Below are 15,633 nucleotides of genomic sequence, written 5' to 3' on the forward strand. Positions count from 1 at the left end.
TCTTAGGAGAAAACTCATTTTCTTCTCAGAACCATGCCGGCAGTGAGGAAAACCCCGGCAACAACAATCCTTTTCAGGTAGCTTCGAGGCCGCATGAACGGAGCTTTCATAATGGGAAAAGAAGCCTTATGCCATCAGTCTCCAATTTCTAGGTTGACACGCAGCATACACGCAGGACCAGAGCTTACTGTCTCTACGCAGTGTTCTGGTACCGAAACGGTTGCTTAAGCAAAGTCCCTAGGAATGTTGGAAAGCTTACTACCGTGAAACTAAAGCAGAACAGCGATGAAGGCCTCATGGAGCTGCTGCACGCCTCCCGTTTTGCCCGGATAATCAGGGCCTTACTTCGAGGCTAGTGCTCACATTGACTTTCACGTTTGGTATAGAGCGGAGCCGGGTGAGCTTTCAAATAGGAACTGGAAGCACAAGGTTTCTTTCGAGAAAACTCATTTTCTTCTATGAACCATGCCGGCTGTAAGTAAAAGCACGGTAACAACAGTGCTTTTCAGGTAGCTTCGAGGCCGCATGAACGGAGCTTTCATAATGGGAAAAGAAGCCTTATGCCAACAGTCTCCAATTTCTAGGTTGACACGCAGCATACACGCAGGACCAGAGCTTACTGTCTCTACGCAGTGTTCTGGTACGAAACGGTTGCTTAAGCAAAGTCCCTAGGAATGTTGGAAAGCTTACTACCGTGAAACTAAAGCAGAACAGCGATGAAGGCCTCATGGAGCTGCTGCACGCCTCCCGTTTTGCCAGGATAATCAGGGCCTTACTTCGAGGCTAGTGCTCACATTGACTTTCACGTTTGGTATAGAGCGGAGCCGGGTGAGCTTCCAACTAGGAACTGGAAGCACAAGGTTTCTTTCGAGAAAACTCATTTTCTTCTATGAACCATGCCGGCTGTAAGTAAAAGCACGGTAACAACAGTGCTTTTCAGGTAGCTTCGGGGCCGCATCAACGGAGCTTTCATAATGGGAAAACTAGCCTTGTGCCGTCAGTCTCTAATTTCTAGGTTGACACGCAGCATACACGCAGGAGCAGAGCTTCCTGGTTCTACGCAGTGTTCTGGTACTGAAACGGGTGCTGAAGCAAGTCCCCTTGGAGTGTTGAAAAGCTTACTACCTTGAAACTAAAGCAGAACAACGATGAAGGCCTCATGGAGCTGCTGCACGCCTCTCGTTTTGCAAGGATAATCAGGGCCTTACTTCGAAGCTTGGGCTCACGTTGACTTTCACTTTAGGTATAGCGCAGAGCAGGGTGAGCTTCCAACAAGGAACTGGAACCCCAAGGTTTCTTAGGAGAAAACTCATTTTCTTCTCAGAACCATGCCGGCAGTGAGGAAAACCCCGGCAACAACAATGCTTTTCAGGTAGCTTCGAGGCCGCATGAACGGAACTTTCATAATGGGAAAAGAAGCCTTATGCCATCAGTCTCCAATTTCTAGGTTGACACGCAGCATACACGCAGGACCAGAGCTTACTGTCTCTACGCAGTGTTCTGGTACCGAAACGGTTGCTTAAGCAAAGTCCCTGGAATGTTGGAAAGCTTACTACCGTGAAACTAAAGCAGAACAGCGATGAAGGCCTCATGGAGCTGCTGCACGCCTCCCGTTTTGCCCGGATAATCAGGGCCTTACTTCGAGGCTAGTGCTCACATTGACTTTCACGTTTGGTATAGAGCGGAGCCGGGTGAGCTTCCAACTAGGAACTGGAAGCACAAGGTTTCTTTCGAGAAAACTCATTTTCTTCTATGAACCATGCCGGCTGTAAGTAAAAGCACGGTAACAACAGTGCTTTTCAGGTAGCTTCGGGGCCGCATCAACGGAGCTTTCATAATGGGAAAACTAGCCTTGTGCCGTCAGTCTCTAATTTCTAGGTTGACACGCAGCATACACGCAGGAGCAGAGCTTCCTGGTTCTACGCAGTGTTCTGGTACTGAAACGTGTGCTGAAGCAAGTCCCCTATGAGTGTTGAAAAGCTTACTACCTTGAAACTAAAGCAGAACAACGATGAAGGCCTCATGGAGCTGCTGCACGCCTCTCGTTTTGCAAGGATAATCAGGGCCTTACTTCGAAGCTTGGGCTCACGTTGACTTTCACTTTAGGTATAGCGCAGAGCAGGGTGAGCTTCCAACAAGGAACTGGAACCCCAAGGTTTCTTAGGAGAAAACTCATTTTCTTCTCAGAACCATGCCGGCAGTGAGGAAAACCCCGGCAACAACAATGCTTTTCAGGTAGCTTCGAGGCCGCATGAACGGAGCTTTCATAATGGGAAAAGAAGCCTTATGCCATCAGTCTCCAATTTCTAGGTTGACACGCAGCATACACGCAGGACCAGAGCTTACTGTCTCTACGCAGTGTTCTGGTACCGAAACGGTTGCTTAAGCAAAGTCCCTGGAATGTTGGAAAGCTTACTACCGTGAAACTAAAGCAGAACAGCGATGAAGGCCTCATGGAGCTGCTGCACGCCTCCCGTTTTGCCAGGATAATCAGGGCCTTACTTCGAGGCTAGTGCTCACATTGACTTTCACGTTTGGTATAGAGCGGAGCCGGGTGAGCTTCCAACTAGGAACTGGAAGCACAAGGTTTCTTTCGAGAAAACTCATTTTCTTCTATGAACCATGCCGGCTGTAAGTAAAAGCACGGTAACAACAGTGCTTTTCAGGTAGCTTCGGGGCCGCATCAACGGAGCTTTCATAATGGGAAAACTAGCCTTGTGCCGTCAGTCTCTAATTTCTAGGTTGACACGCAGCATACACGCAGGAGCAGAGCTTCCTGGTTCTACGCAGTGTTCTGGTACTGAAACGGGTGCTGAAGCAAGTCCCCTAGGAGTGTTGAAAAGCTTACTACCTTGAAACTAAAGCAGAACAACGATGAAGGCCTCATGGAGCTGCTGCACGCCTCTCGTTTTGCAAGGATAATCAGGGCCTTACTTCGAAGCTTGGGCTCACGTTGACTTTCACTTTAGGTATAGCGCAGAGCAGGGTGAGCTTCCAACAAGGAACTGGAAACCCAAGGTTTCTTAGGAGAAAACTCATTTTCTTCTCAGAACCATGCCGGCAGTGAGGAAAACCCCGGCAACAACAATGCTTTTCAGGTAGCTTCGAGGCCGCATGAACGGAGCTTTCATAATGGCAAAAGAAGCCTTATGCCATCAGTCTCCAATTTCTAGGTTGACACGCAGCATACACGCAGGACCAGAGCTTACTGTCTCTACGCAGTGTTCTGGTACCGAAACGGTTGCTTAAGCAAAGTCCCTAGGAATGTTGGAAAGCTTACTACCGTGAAACTAAAGCAGAACAGCGATGAAGGCCTCATGGAGCTGCTGCACGCCTCCCGTTTTGCCAGGATAATCAGGGCCTTACTTCGAGGCTAGTGCTCACATTGACTTTCACGTTTGGTATAGAGCGGAGCCGGGTGATTCCAACTAGGAACTGGAAGCACAAGGTTTCTTTCGAGAAAACTCATTTGCTTCTATGAACCATGCCGGCTGTAAGTAAAAGCACGGTAACAACAGTGCTTTTCAGGTAGCTTCGGGGCCGCATCAACGGAGCTTTCATAATGGGAAAACTAGCCTTGTGCCGTCAGTCTCTAATTTCTAGGTTGACACGCAGCATACACGCAGGAGCAGAGCTTCCTGGTTCTACGCAGTGTTCTGGTACTGAAACGGGTGCTGAAGCAAGGCCCCTAGGAGTGTTGAAAAGCTTACTACCTTGAAACTAAAGCAGAACAACGATGAAGGCCTCATGGAGCTGCTGCACGCCTCTCGTTTTGCAAGGATAATCAGGGCCTTACTTCGAAGCTTGGGCTCACGTTGACTTTCACTTTAGGTATAGCGCAGAGCAGGGTGAGCTTCCAACAAGGAACTGGAAACCCAAGGTTTCTTAGGAGAAAACTCATTTTCTTCTCAGAACCATGCCGGCAGTGAGGAAAACCCCGGCAACAACAATGCTTTTCAGGTAGCTTCGAGGCCGCATGAACGGAGCTTTCATAATGGGAAAAGAAGCCTTATGCCATCAGTCTCCAATTTCTAGGTTGACACGCAGCATACACGCAGGACCAGAGCTTACTGTCTCTACGCAGTGTTCTGGTACCGAAACGGTTGCTTAAGCAAAGTCCCTAGGAATGTTGGAAAGCTTACTACCGTGAAACTAAAGCAGAACAGCGATGAAGGCCTCATGGAGCTGCTGCACGCCTCCCGTTTTGCCAGGATAATCAGGGCCTTACTTCGAGGCTAGTGCTCACATTGACTTTCACGTTTGGTATAGAGCGGAGCCGGGTGAGCTTCCAACTAGGAACTGGAAGCACAAGGTTTCTTTCGAGAAAACTCATTTGCTTCTATGAACCATGCCGGCTGTAAGTAAAAGCACGGTAACAACAGTGCTTTTCAGGTAGCTTCGGGGCCGCATCAACGGAGCTTTCATAAAGGGAAAACTAGCCTTGTGCCGTCAGTCTCTAATTTCTAGGTTGACACGCAGCATACACGCAGGAGCAGAGCTTCCTGGTTCTACGCAGTGTTCTGGTACTGAAACGGGTGCTGAAGCAAGGCCCCTAGGAGTGTTGAAAAGCTTACTACCTTGAAACTAAAGCAGAACAACGATGAAGGCCTCATGGAGCTGCTGCACGCCTCTCGTTTTGCAAGGATAATCAGGGCCTTACTTCGAAGCTTGGGCTCACGTTGACTTTCACTTTAGGTATAGCGCAGAGCAGGGTGAGCTTCCAACAAGGAACTGGAAACCCAAGGTTTCTTAGGAGAAAACTCAGTTTCTTCTCAGAACCATGCCGGCAGTGAGGAAAACCCCGGCAACAACAATGCTTTTCAGGTAGCTTCGAGGCCGCATGAACGGAGCTTTCATAATGGGAAAAGAAGCCTTATGCCATCAGTCTCCAATTTCTAGGTTGACACGCAGCATACACGCAGGACCAGAGCTTACTGTCTCTACGCAGTGTTCTGGTACCGAAACGGTTGCTTAAGCAAAGTCCCTAGGAATGTTGGAAAGCTTACTACCGTGAAACTAAAGCAGAACAGCGATGAAGGCCTCATGGAGCTGCTGCACGCCTCCCGTTTTGCCAGGATAATCAGGGCCTTACTTCGAGGCTAGTGCTCACATTGACTTTCACGTTTGGTATAGAGCGGAGCCGGGTGAGCTTCCAACTAGGAACTGGAAGCACAAGGTTTCTTTCGAGAAAACTCATTTGCTTCTATGAACCATGCCGGCTGTAAGTAAAAGCACGGTAACAACAGTGCTTTTCAGGTAGCTTCGGGGCCGCATCAACGGAGCTTTCATAATGGGAAAACTAGCCTTGTGCCGTCAGTCTCTAATTTCTAGGTTGACACGCAGCATACACGCAGGAGCAGAGCTTCCTGGTTCTACGCAGTGTTCTGGTACTGAAACGGGTGCTGAAGCAAGGCCCCTAGGAGTGTTGAAAAGCTTACTACCTTGAAACTAAAGCAGAACAACGATGAAGGCCTCATGGAGCTGCTGCACGCCTCTCGTTTTGCAAGGATAATCAGGGCCTTACTTCGAAGCTTGGGCTCACGTTGACTTTCACTTTAGGTATAGCGCAGAGCAGGGTGAGCTTCCAACAAGGAACTGGAAACCCAAGGTTTCTTAGGAGAAAACTCATTTTCTTCTCAGAACCATGCCGGCAGTGAGGAAAACCCCGGCAACAACAATGCTTTTCAGGTAGCTTCGAGGCCGCATGAACGGAGCTTTCATAATGGGAAAAGAAGCCTTATGCCATCAGTCTCCAATTTCTAGGTTGACACGCAGCATACACGCAGGACCAGAGCTTACTGTCTCTACGCAGTGTTCTGGTACCGAAACGGTTGCTTAAGCAAAGTCCCTAGGAATGTTGGAAAGCTTACTACCGTGAAACTAAAGCAGAACAGCGATGAAGGCCTCATGGAGCTGCTGCACGCCTCCCGTTTTGCCAGGATAATCAGGGCCTTACTTCGAGGCTAGTGCTCACATTGACTTTCACGTTTGGTATAGAGCGGAGCCGGGTGAGCTTCCAACTAGGAACTGGAAGCACAAGGTTTCTTTCGAGAAAACTCATTTGCTTCTATGAACCATGCCGGCTGTAAGTAAAAGCACGGTAACAACAGTGCTTTTCAGGTAGCTTCGGGGCCGCATCAACGGAGCTTTCATAAAGGGAAAACTAGCCTTGTGCCGTCAGTCTCTAATTTCTAGGTTGACACGCAGCATACACGCAGGAGCAGAGCTTCCTGGTTCTACGCAGTGTTCTGGTACTGAAACGGGTGCTGAAGCAAGGCCCCTAGGAGTGTTGAAAAGCTTACTACCTTGAAACTAAAGCAGAACAACGATGAAGGCCTCATGGAGCTGCTGCACGCCTCTCGTTTTGCAAGGATAATCAGGGCCTTACTTCGAAGCTTGGGCTCACGTTGACTTTCACTTTAGGTATAGCGCAGAGCAGGGTGAGCTTCCAACAAGGAACTGGAAACCCAAGGTTTCTTAGGAGAAAACTCAGTTTCTTCTCAGAACCATGCCGGCAGTGAGGAAAACCCCGGCAACAACAATGCTTTTCAGGTAGCTTCGAGGCCGCATGAACGGAGCTTTCATAATGGGAAAAGAAGCCTTATGCCATCAGTCTCCAATTTCTAGGTTGACACGCAGCATACACGCAGGACCAGAGCTTACTGTCTCTACGCAGTGTTCTGGTACCGAAACGGTTGCTTAAGCAAAGTCCCTAGGAATGTTGGAAAGCTTACTACCGTGAAACTAAAGCAGAACAGCGATGAAGGCCTCATGGAGCTGCTGCACGCCTCCCGTTTTGCCAGGATAATCAGGGCCTTACTTCGAGGCTAGTGCTCACATTGACTTTCACGTTTGGTATAGAGCAGAGCCGGGTGAGCTTCCAACTAGGAACTGGAAGCACAAGGTTTCTTTCGAGAAAACTGATTTTCTTCTATGAACCATGCCGGCTGTAAGTAAAAGCACGGTAACAACAGTGCTTTTCAGGTAGCTTCGGGGCCGCATCAACGGAGCTTTCATAATGGGAAAACTAGCCTTGTGCCGTCAGTCTCTAATTTCTAGGTTGACACGCAGCATACACGCAGGAGCAGAGCTTCCTGGTTCTACGCAGTGTTCTGGTACTGAAACGGGTGCTGAAGCAAGGCCCCTAGGAGTGTTGAAAAGCTTACTACCTTGAAACTAAAGCAGAACAACGATGAAGGCCTCATGGAGCTGCTGCACGCCTCTCGTTTTGCAAGGATAATCAGGGCCTTACTTCGAAGCTTGGGCTCACGTTGACTTTCACTTTAGGTATAGCGCAGAGCAGGGTGAGCTTCCAACAAGGAACTGGAACCCCAAGGTTTCTTAGGAGAAAACTCAGTTTCTTCTCAGAACCATGCCGGCAGTGAGGAAAACCCCGGCAACAACAATGCTTTTCAGGTAGCTTCGAGGCCGCATGAACGGAGCTTTCATAATGGCAAAAGAAGCCTTATGCCATCAGTCTCCAATTTCTAGGTTGACACGCAGCATACACGCAGGACCAGAGCTTACTGTCTCTACGCAGTGTTCTGGTACCGAAACGGTTGCTTAAGCAAAGTCCCTAGGAATGTTGGAAAGCTTACTACCGTGAAACTAAAGCAGAACAGCGATGAAGGCCTCATGGAGCTGCTGCACGCCTCCCGTTTTGCCAGGATAATCAGGGCCTTACTTCGAGGCTAGTGCTCACATTGACTTTCACGTTTGGTATAGAGCGGAGCCGGGTGAGCTTCCAACTAGGAACTGGAAGCACAAGGTTTCTTTCGAGAAAACTCATTTGCTTCTATGAACCATGCCGGCTGTAAGTAAAAGCACGGTAACAACAGTGCTTTTCAGGTAGCTTCGGGGCCGCATCAACGGAGCTTTCATAATGGGAAAACTAGCCTTGTGCCGTCAGTCTCTAATTTCTAGGTTGACACGCAGCATACACGCAGGAGCAGAGCTTCCTGGTTCTACGCAGTGTTCTGGTACTGAAACGGGTGCTGAAGCAAGGCCCCTAGGAGTGTTGAAAAGCTTACTACCTTGAAACTAAAGCAGAACAACGATGAAGGCCTCATGGAGCTGCTGCACGCCTCTCGTTTTGCAAGGATAATCAGGGCCTTACTTCGAAGCTTGGGCTCACGTTGACTTTCACTTTAGGTATAGCGCAGAGCAGGGTGAGCTTCCAACAAGGAACTGGAAACCCAAGGTTTCTTAGGAGAAAACTCATTTTCTTCTCAGAACCATGCCGGCAGTGAGGAAAACCCCGGCAACAACAATGCTTTTCAGGTAGCTTCGAGGCCGCATGAACGGAGCTTTCATAATGGGAAAAGAAGCCTTATGCCATCAGTCTCCAATTTCTAGGTTGACACGCAGCATACACGCAGGACCAGAGCTTACTGTCTCTACGCAGTGTTCTGGTACCGAAACGGTTGCTTAAGCAAAGTCCCTAGGAATGTTGGAAAGCTTACTACCGTGAAACTAAAGCAGAACAGCGATGAAGGCCTCATGGAGCTGCTGCACGCCTCCCGTTTTGCCAGGATAATCAGGGCCTTACTTCGAGGCTAGTGCTCACATTGACTTTCACGTTTGGTATAGAGCGGAGCCGGGTGAGCTTCCAACTAGGAACTGGAAGCACAAGGTTTCTTTCGAGAAAACTCATTTGCTTCTATGAACCATGCCGGCTGTAAGTAAAAGCACGGTAACAACAGTGCTTTTCAGGTAGCTTCGGGGCCGCATCAACGGAGCTTTCATAAAGGGAAAACTAGCCTTGTGCCGTCAGTCTCTAATTTCTAGGTTGACACGCAGCATACACGCAGGAGCAGAGCTTCCTGGTTCTACGCAGTGTTCTGGTACTGAAACGGGTGCTGAAGCAAGGCCCCTAGGAGTGTTGAAAAGCTTACTACCTTGAAACTAAAGCAGAACAACGATGAAGGCCTCATGGAGCTGCTGCACGCCTCTCGTTTTGCAAGGATAATCAGGGCCTTACTTCGAAGCTTGGGCTCACGTTGACTTTCACTTTAGGTATAGCGCAGAGCAGGGTGAGCTTCCAACAAGGAACTGGAAACCCAAGGTTTCTTAGGAGAAAACTCAGTTTCTTCTCAGAACCATGCCGGCAGTGAGGAAAACCCCGGCAACAACAATGCTTTTCAGGTAGCTTCGAGGCCGCATGAACGGAGCTTTCATAATGGGAAAAGAAGCCTTATGCCATCAGTCTCCAATTTCTAGGTTGACACGCAGCATACACGCAGGACCAGAGCTTACTGTCTCTACGCAGTGTTCTGGTACCGAAACGGTTGCTTAAGCAAAGTCCCTAGGAATGTTGGAAAGCTTACTACCGTGAAACTAAAGCAGAACAGCGATGAAGGCCTCATGGAGCTGCTGCACGCCTCCCGTTTTGCCAGGATAATCAGGGCCTTACTTCGAGGCTAGTGCTCACATTGACTTTCACGTTTGGTATAGAGCAGAGCCGGGTGAGCTTCCAACTAGGAACTGGAAGCACAAGGTTTCTTTCGAGAAAACTGATTTTCTTCTATGAACCATGCCGGCTGTAAGTAAAAGCACGGTAACAACAGTGCTTTTCAGGTAGCTTCGGGGCCGCATCAACGGAGCTTTCATAATGGGAAAACTAGCCTTGTGCCGTCAGTCTCTAATTTCTAGGTTGACACGCAGCATACACGCAGGAGCAGAGCTTCCTGGTTCTACGCAGTGTTCTGGTACTGAAACGGGTGCTGAAGCAAGGCCCCTAGGAGTGTTGAAAAGCTTACTACCTTGAAACTAAAGCAGAACAACGATGAAGGCCTCATGGAGCTGCTGCACGCCTCTCGTTTTGCAAGGATAATCAGGGCCTTACTTCGAAGCTTGGGCTCACGTTGACTTTCACTTTAGGTATAGCGCAGAGCAGGGTGAGCTTCCAACAAGGAACTGGAACCCCAAGGTTTCTTAGGAGAAAACTCAGTTTCTTCTCAGAACCATGCCGGCAGTGAGGAAAACCCCGGCAACAACAATCCTTTTCAGGTAGCTTCGAGGCCGCATGAACGGAGCTTTCATAATGGGAAAAGAAGCCTTATGCCATCAGTCTCCAATTTCTAGGTTGACACGCAGCATACACGCAGGACCAGAGCTTACTGTCTCTACGCAGTGTTCTGGTACCGAAACGGTTGCTTAAGCAAAGTCCCTAGGAATGTTGGAAAGCTTACTACCGTGAAACTAAAGCAGAACAGCGATGAAGGCCTCATGGAGCTGCTGCACGCCTCCCGTTTTGCCAGGATAATCAGGGCCTTACTTCGAGGCTAGTGCTCACATTGACTTTCACGTTTGGTATAGAGCGGAGCCGGGTGAGCTTCCAACTAGGAACTGGAAGCACAAGGTTTCTTTCGAGAAAACTCATTTGCTTCTATGAACCATGCCGGCTGTAAGTAAAAGCACGGTAACAACAGTGCTTTTCAGGTAGCTTCGGGGCCGCATCAACGGAGCTTTCATAATGGGAAAACTAGCCTTGTGCCGTCAGTCTCTAATTTCTAGGTTGACACGCAGCATACACGCAGGAGCAGAGCTTCCTGGTTCTACGCAGTGTTCTGGTACTGAAACGGGTGCTGAAGCAAGGCCCCTAGGAGTGTTGAAAAGCTTACTACCTTGAAACTAAAGCAGAACAACGATGAAGGCCTCATGGAGCTGCTGCACGCCTCTCGTTTTGCAAGGATAATCAGGGCCTTACTTCGAAGCTTGGGCTCACGTTGACTTTCACTTTAGGTATAGCGCAGAGCAGGGTGAGCTTCCAACAAGGAACTGGAAACCCAAGGTTTCTTAGGAGAAAACTCATTTTCTTCTCAGAACCATGCCGGCAGTGAGGAAAACCCCGGCAACAACAATGCTTTTCAGGTAGCTTCGAGGCCGCATGAACGGAGCTTTCATAATGGGAAAAGAAGCCTTATGCCATCAGTCTCCAATTTCTAGGTTGACACGCAGCATACACGCAGGACCAGAGCTTACTGTCTCTACGCAGTGTTCTGGTACCGAAACGGTTGCTTAAGCAAAGTCCCTAGGAATGTTGGAAAGCTTACTACCGTGAAACTAAAGCAGAACAGCGATGAAGGCCTCATGGAGCTGCTGCACGCCTCCCGTTTTGCCAGGATAATCAGGGCCTTACTTCGAGGCTAGTGCTCACATTGACTTTCACGTTTGGTATAGAGCGGAGCCGGGTGAGCTTCCAACTAGGAACTGGAAGCACAAGGTTTCTTTCGAGAAAACTCATTTGCTTCTATGAACCATGCCGGCTGTAAGTAAAAGCACGGTAACAACAGTGCTTTTCAGGTAGCTTCGGGGCCGCATCAACGGAGCTTTCATAAAGGGAAAACTAGCCTTGTGCCGTCAGTCTCTAATTTCTAGGTTGACACGCAGCATACACGCAGGAGCAGAGCTTCCTGGTTCTACGCAGTGTTCTGGTACTGAAACGGGTGCTGAAGCAAGGCCCCTAGGAGTGTTGAAAAGCTTACTACCTTGAAACTAAAGCAGAACAACGATGAAGGCCTCATGGAGCTGCTGCACGCCTCTCGTTTTGCAAGGATAATCAGGGCCTTACTTCGAAGCTTGGGCTCACGTTGACTTTCACTTTAGGTATAGCGCAGAGCAGGGTGAGCTTCCAACAAGGAACTGGAAACCCAAGGTTTCTTAGGAGAAAACTCAGTTTCTTCTCAGAACCATGCCGGCAGTGAGGAAAACCCCGGCAACAACAATGCTTTTCAGGTAGCTTCGAGGCCGCATGAACGGAGCTTTCATAATGGGAAAAGAAGCCTTATGCCATCAGTCTCCAATTTCTAGGTTGACACGCAGCATACACGCAGGACCAGAGCTTACTGTCTCTACGCAGTGTTCTGGTACCGAAACGGTTGCTTAAGCAAAGTCCCTAGGAATGTTGGAAAGCTTACTACCGTGAAACTAAAGCAGAACAGCGATGAAGGCCTCATGGAGCTGCTGCACGCCTCCCGTTTTGCCAGGATAATCAGGGCCTTACTTCGAGGCTAGTGCTCACATTGACTTTCACGTTTGGTATAGAGCAGAGCCGGGTGAGCTTCCAACTAGGAACTGGAAGCACAAGGTTTCTTTCGAGAAAACTGATTTTCTTCTATGAACCATGCCGGCTGTAAGTAAAAGCACGGTAACAACAGTGCTTTTCAGGTAGCTTCGGGGCCGCATCAACGGAGCTTTCATAATGGGAAAACTAGCCTTGTGCCGTCAGTCTCTAATTTCTAGGTTGACACGCAGCATACACGCAGGAGCAGAGCTTCCTGGTTCTACGCAGTGTTCTGGTACTGAAACGGGTGCTGAAGCAAGGCCCCTAGGAGTGTTGAAAAGCTTACTACCTTGAAACTAAAGCAGAACAACGATGAAGGCCTCATGGAGCTGCTGCACGCCTCTCGTTTTGCAAGGATAATCAGGGCCTTACTTCGAAGCTTGGGCTCACGTTGACTTTCACTTTAGGTATAGCGCAGAGCAGGGTGAGCTTCCAACAAGGAACTGGAACCCCAAGGTTTCTTAGGAGAAAACTCAGTTTCTTCTCAGAACCATGCCGGCAGTGAGGAAAACCCCGGCAACAACAATCCTTTTCAGGTAGCTTCGAGGCCGCATGAACGGAGCTTTCATAATGGGAAAAGAAGCCTTATGCCATCAGTCTCCAATTTCTAGGTTGACACGCAGCATACACGCAGGACCAGAGCTTACTGTCTCTACGCAGTGTTCTGGTACCGAAACGGTTGCTTAAGCAAAGTCCCTAGGAATGTTGGAAAGCTTACTACCGTGAAACTAAAGCAGAACAGCGATGAAGGCCTCATGGAGCTGCTGCACGCCTCCCGTTTTGCCAGGATAATCAGGGCCTTACTTCGAGGCTAGTGCTCACATTGACTTTCACGTTTGGTATAGAGCGGAGCCGGGTGAGCTTCCAACTAGGAACTGGAAGCACAAGGTTTCTTTCGAGAAAACTCATTTGCTTCTATGAACCATGCCGGCTGTAAGTAAAAGCACGGTAACAACAGTGCTTTTCAGGTAGCTTCGGGGCCGCATCAACGGAGCTTTCATAAAGGGAAAACTAGCCTTGTGCCGTCAGTCTCTAAATTCTAGGTTGACACGCAGCATACACGCAGGAGCAGAGCTTCCTGGTTCTACGCAGTGTTCTGGTACTGAAACGGGTGCTGAAGCAAGGCCCCTAGGAGTGTTGAAAAGCTTACTACCTTGAAACTAAAGCAGAACAACGATGAAGGCCTCATGGAGCTGCTGCACGCCTCTCGTTTTGCAAGGATAATCAGGGCCTTACTTCGAAGCTTGGGCTCACGTTGACTTTCACTTTAGGTATAGCGCAGAGCAGGGTGAGCTTCCAACAAGGAACTGGAAACACAAGGTTTGTTAGGAGAAAACTCAGTTTCTTCTCAGAACCATGCCGGCAGTGAGGAAAACCCCGGCAACAACAATGCTTTTCAGGTAGCTTCGAGGCCGCATGAACGGAGCTTTCATAATGGCAAAAGAAGCCTTATGCCATCAGTCTCCAATTTCTAGGTTGACACGCAGCATACACGCAGGACCAGAGCTTACTGTCTCTACGCAGTGTTCTGGTACCGAAACGGTTGCTTAAGCAAAGTCCCTAGGAATGTTGGAAAGCTTACTACCGTGAAACTAAAGCAGAACAGCGATGAAGGCCTCATGGAGCTGCTGCACGCCTCCCGTTTTGCCATGATAATCAGGGCCTTACTTCGAGGCTAGTGCTCACATTGACTTTCACGTTTGGTATAGAGCAGAGCCGGGTGAGCTTCCAACTAGGAACTGGAAGCACAAGGTTTCTTTCGAGAAAACTGATTTTCTTCTATGAACCATGCCGGCTGTAAGTAAAAGCACGGTAACAACAGTGCTTTTCAGGTAGCTTCGGGGCCGCATCAACGGAGCTTTCATAATGGGAAAACTAGCCTTGTGCCGTCAGTCTCTAATTTCTAGGTTGACACGCAGCATACACGCAGGAGCAGAGCTTCCTGGTTCTACGCAGTGTTCTGGTACTGAAACGGGTGCTGAAGCAAGGCCCCTAGGAGTGTTGAAAAGCTTACTACCTTGAAACTAAAGCAGAACAACGATGAAGGCCTCATGGAGCTGCTGCACGCCTCTCGTTTTGCAAGGATAATCAGGGCCTTACTTCGAAGCTTGGGCTCACGTTGACTTTCACTTTAGGTATAGCGCAGAGCAGGGTGAGCTTCCAACAAGGAACTGGAACCCCAAGGTTTCTTAGGAGAAAACTCAGTTTCTTCTCAGAACCATGCCGGCAGTGAGGAAAACCCCGGCAACAACAATCCTTTTCAGGTAGCTTCGAGGCCGCATGAACGGAGCTTTCATAATGGGAAAAGAAGCCTTATGCCATCAGTCTCCAATTTCTAGGTTGACACGCAGCATACACGCAGGACCAGAGCTTACTGTCTGTACGCAGTGTTCTGGTACCGAAACGGTTGCTTAAGCAAAGTCCCTAGGAATGTTGGAAAGCTTACTACCGTGAAACTAAAGCAGAACAGCGATGAAGGCCTCATGGAGCTGCTGCACGCCTCCCGTTTTGCCAGGATAATCAGGGCCTTACTTCGAGGCTAGTGCTCACATTGACTTTCACGTTTGGTATAGAGCGGAGCCGGGTGAGCTTCCAACTAGGAACTGGAAGCACAAGGTTTCTTTCGAGAAAACTCATTTGCTTCTATGAACCATGCCGGCTGTAAGTGAAAGCACGGTAACAACAGTGCTTTTCAGGTAGCTTCGGGGCCGCATCAACGGAGCTTTCATAATGGGAAAACTAGCCTTGTGCCGTCAGTCTCTAATTTCTAGGTTGACACGCAGCATACACGCAGGAGCAGAGCTTCCTGGTTCTACGCAGTGTTCTGGTACTGAAACGGGTGCTGAAGCAAGGCCCCTAGGAGTGTTGAAAAGCTTACTACCTTGAAACTAAAGCAGAACAACGATGAAGGCCTCATGGAGCTGCTGCACGCCTCTCGTTTTGCAAGGATAATCAGGGCCTTACTTCGAAGCTTGGGCTCACGTTGACTTCCACTTTAGGTATAGCGCAGAGCAGGGTGAGCTTCCAACAAGGAACTGGAACCCCAAGGTTTCTTAGGAGAAAACTCATTTTCTTCTCAGAACCATGCCGGCAGTGAGGAAAACCCCGGCAACAACAATGCTTTTCAGGTAGCTTCGAGGCCGCATGAACGGAGCTTTCATAATGGGAAAAGAAGCCTTATGCCATCAGTCTCCAATTTCTAGGTTGACACGCAGCATACACGCAGGACCAGAGCTTACTGTCTCTACGCAGTGTTCTGGTACCGAAACGGTTGCTTAAGCAAAGTCCCTGGAATGTTGGAAAGCTTACTACCGTGAAACTAAAGCAGAACAGCGATGAAGGCCTCATGGAGCTGCTGCACGCCTCCCGTTTTGCCAGGATAATCAGGGCCTTACTTCGAGGCTAGTGCTCACATTGACTTTCACGTTTGGTATAGAGCGGAGCCGGGTGAGCTTCCAACTAGGAACTGGAAGCACAAGGTTTCTTTCGAGAAAACTCATTTTCTTCTATGAACCATGCCGGCTGTAAGTAAAAGCACGGTAACAACAGTGCTTTTCAGGTAGCTTCGG

The sequence above is a fragment of the Eubalaena glacialis genome, chromosome 10 (assembly GCF_028564815.1).
Source record: "Eubalaena glacialis isolate mEubGla1 chromosome 10, mEubGla1.1.hap2.+ XY, whole genome shotgun sequence".
NCBI classification, from domain to species: Eukaryota; Metazoa; Chordata; class Mammalia; order Artiodactyla; family Balaenidae; genus Eubalaena; species Eubalaena glacialis.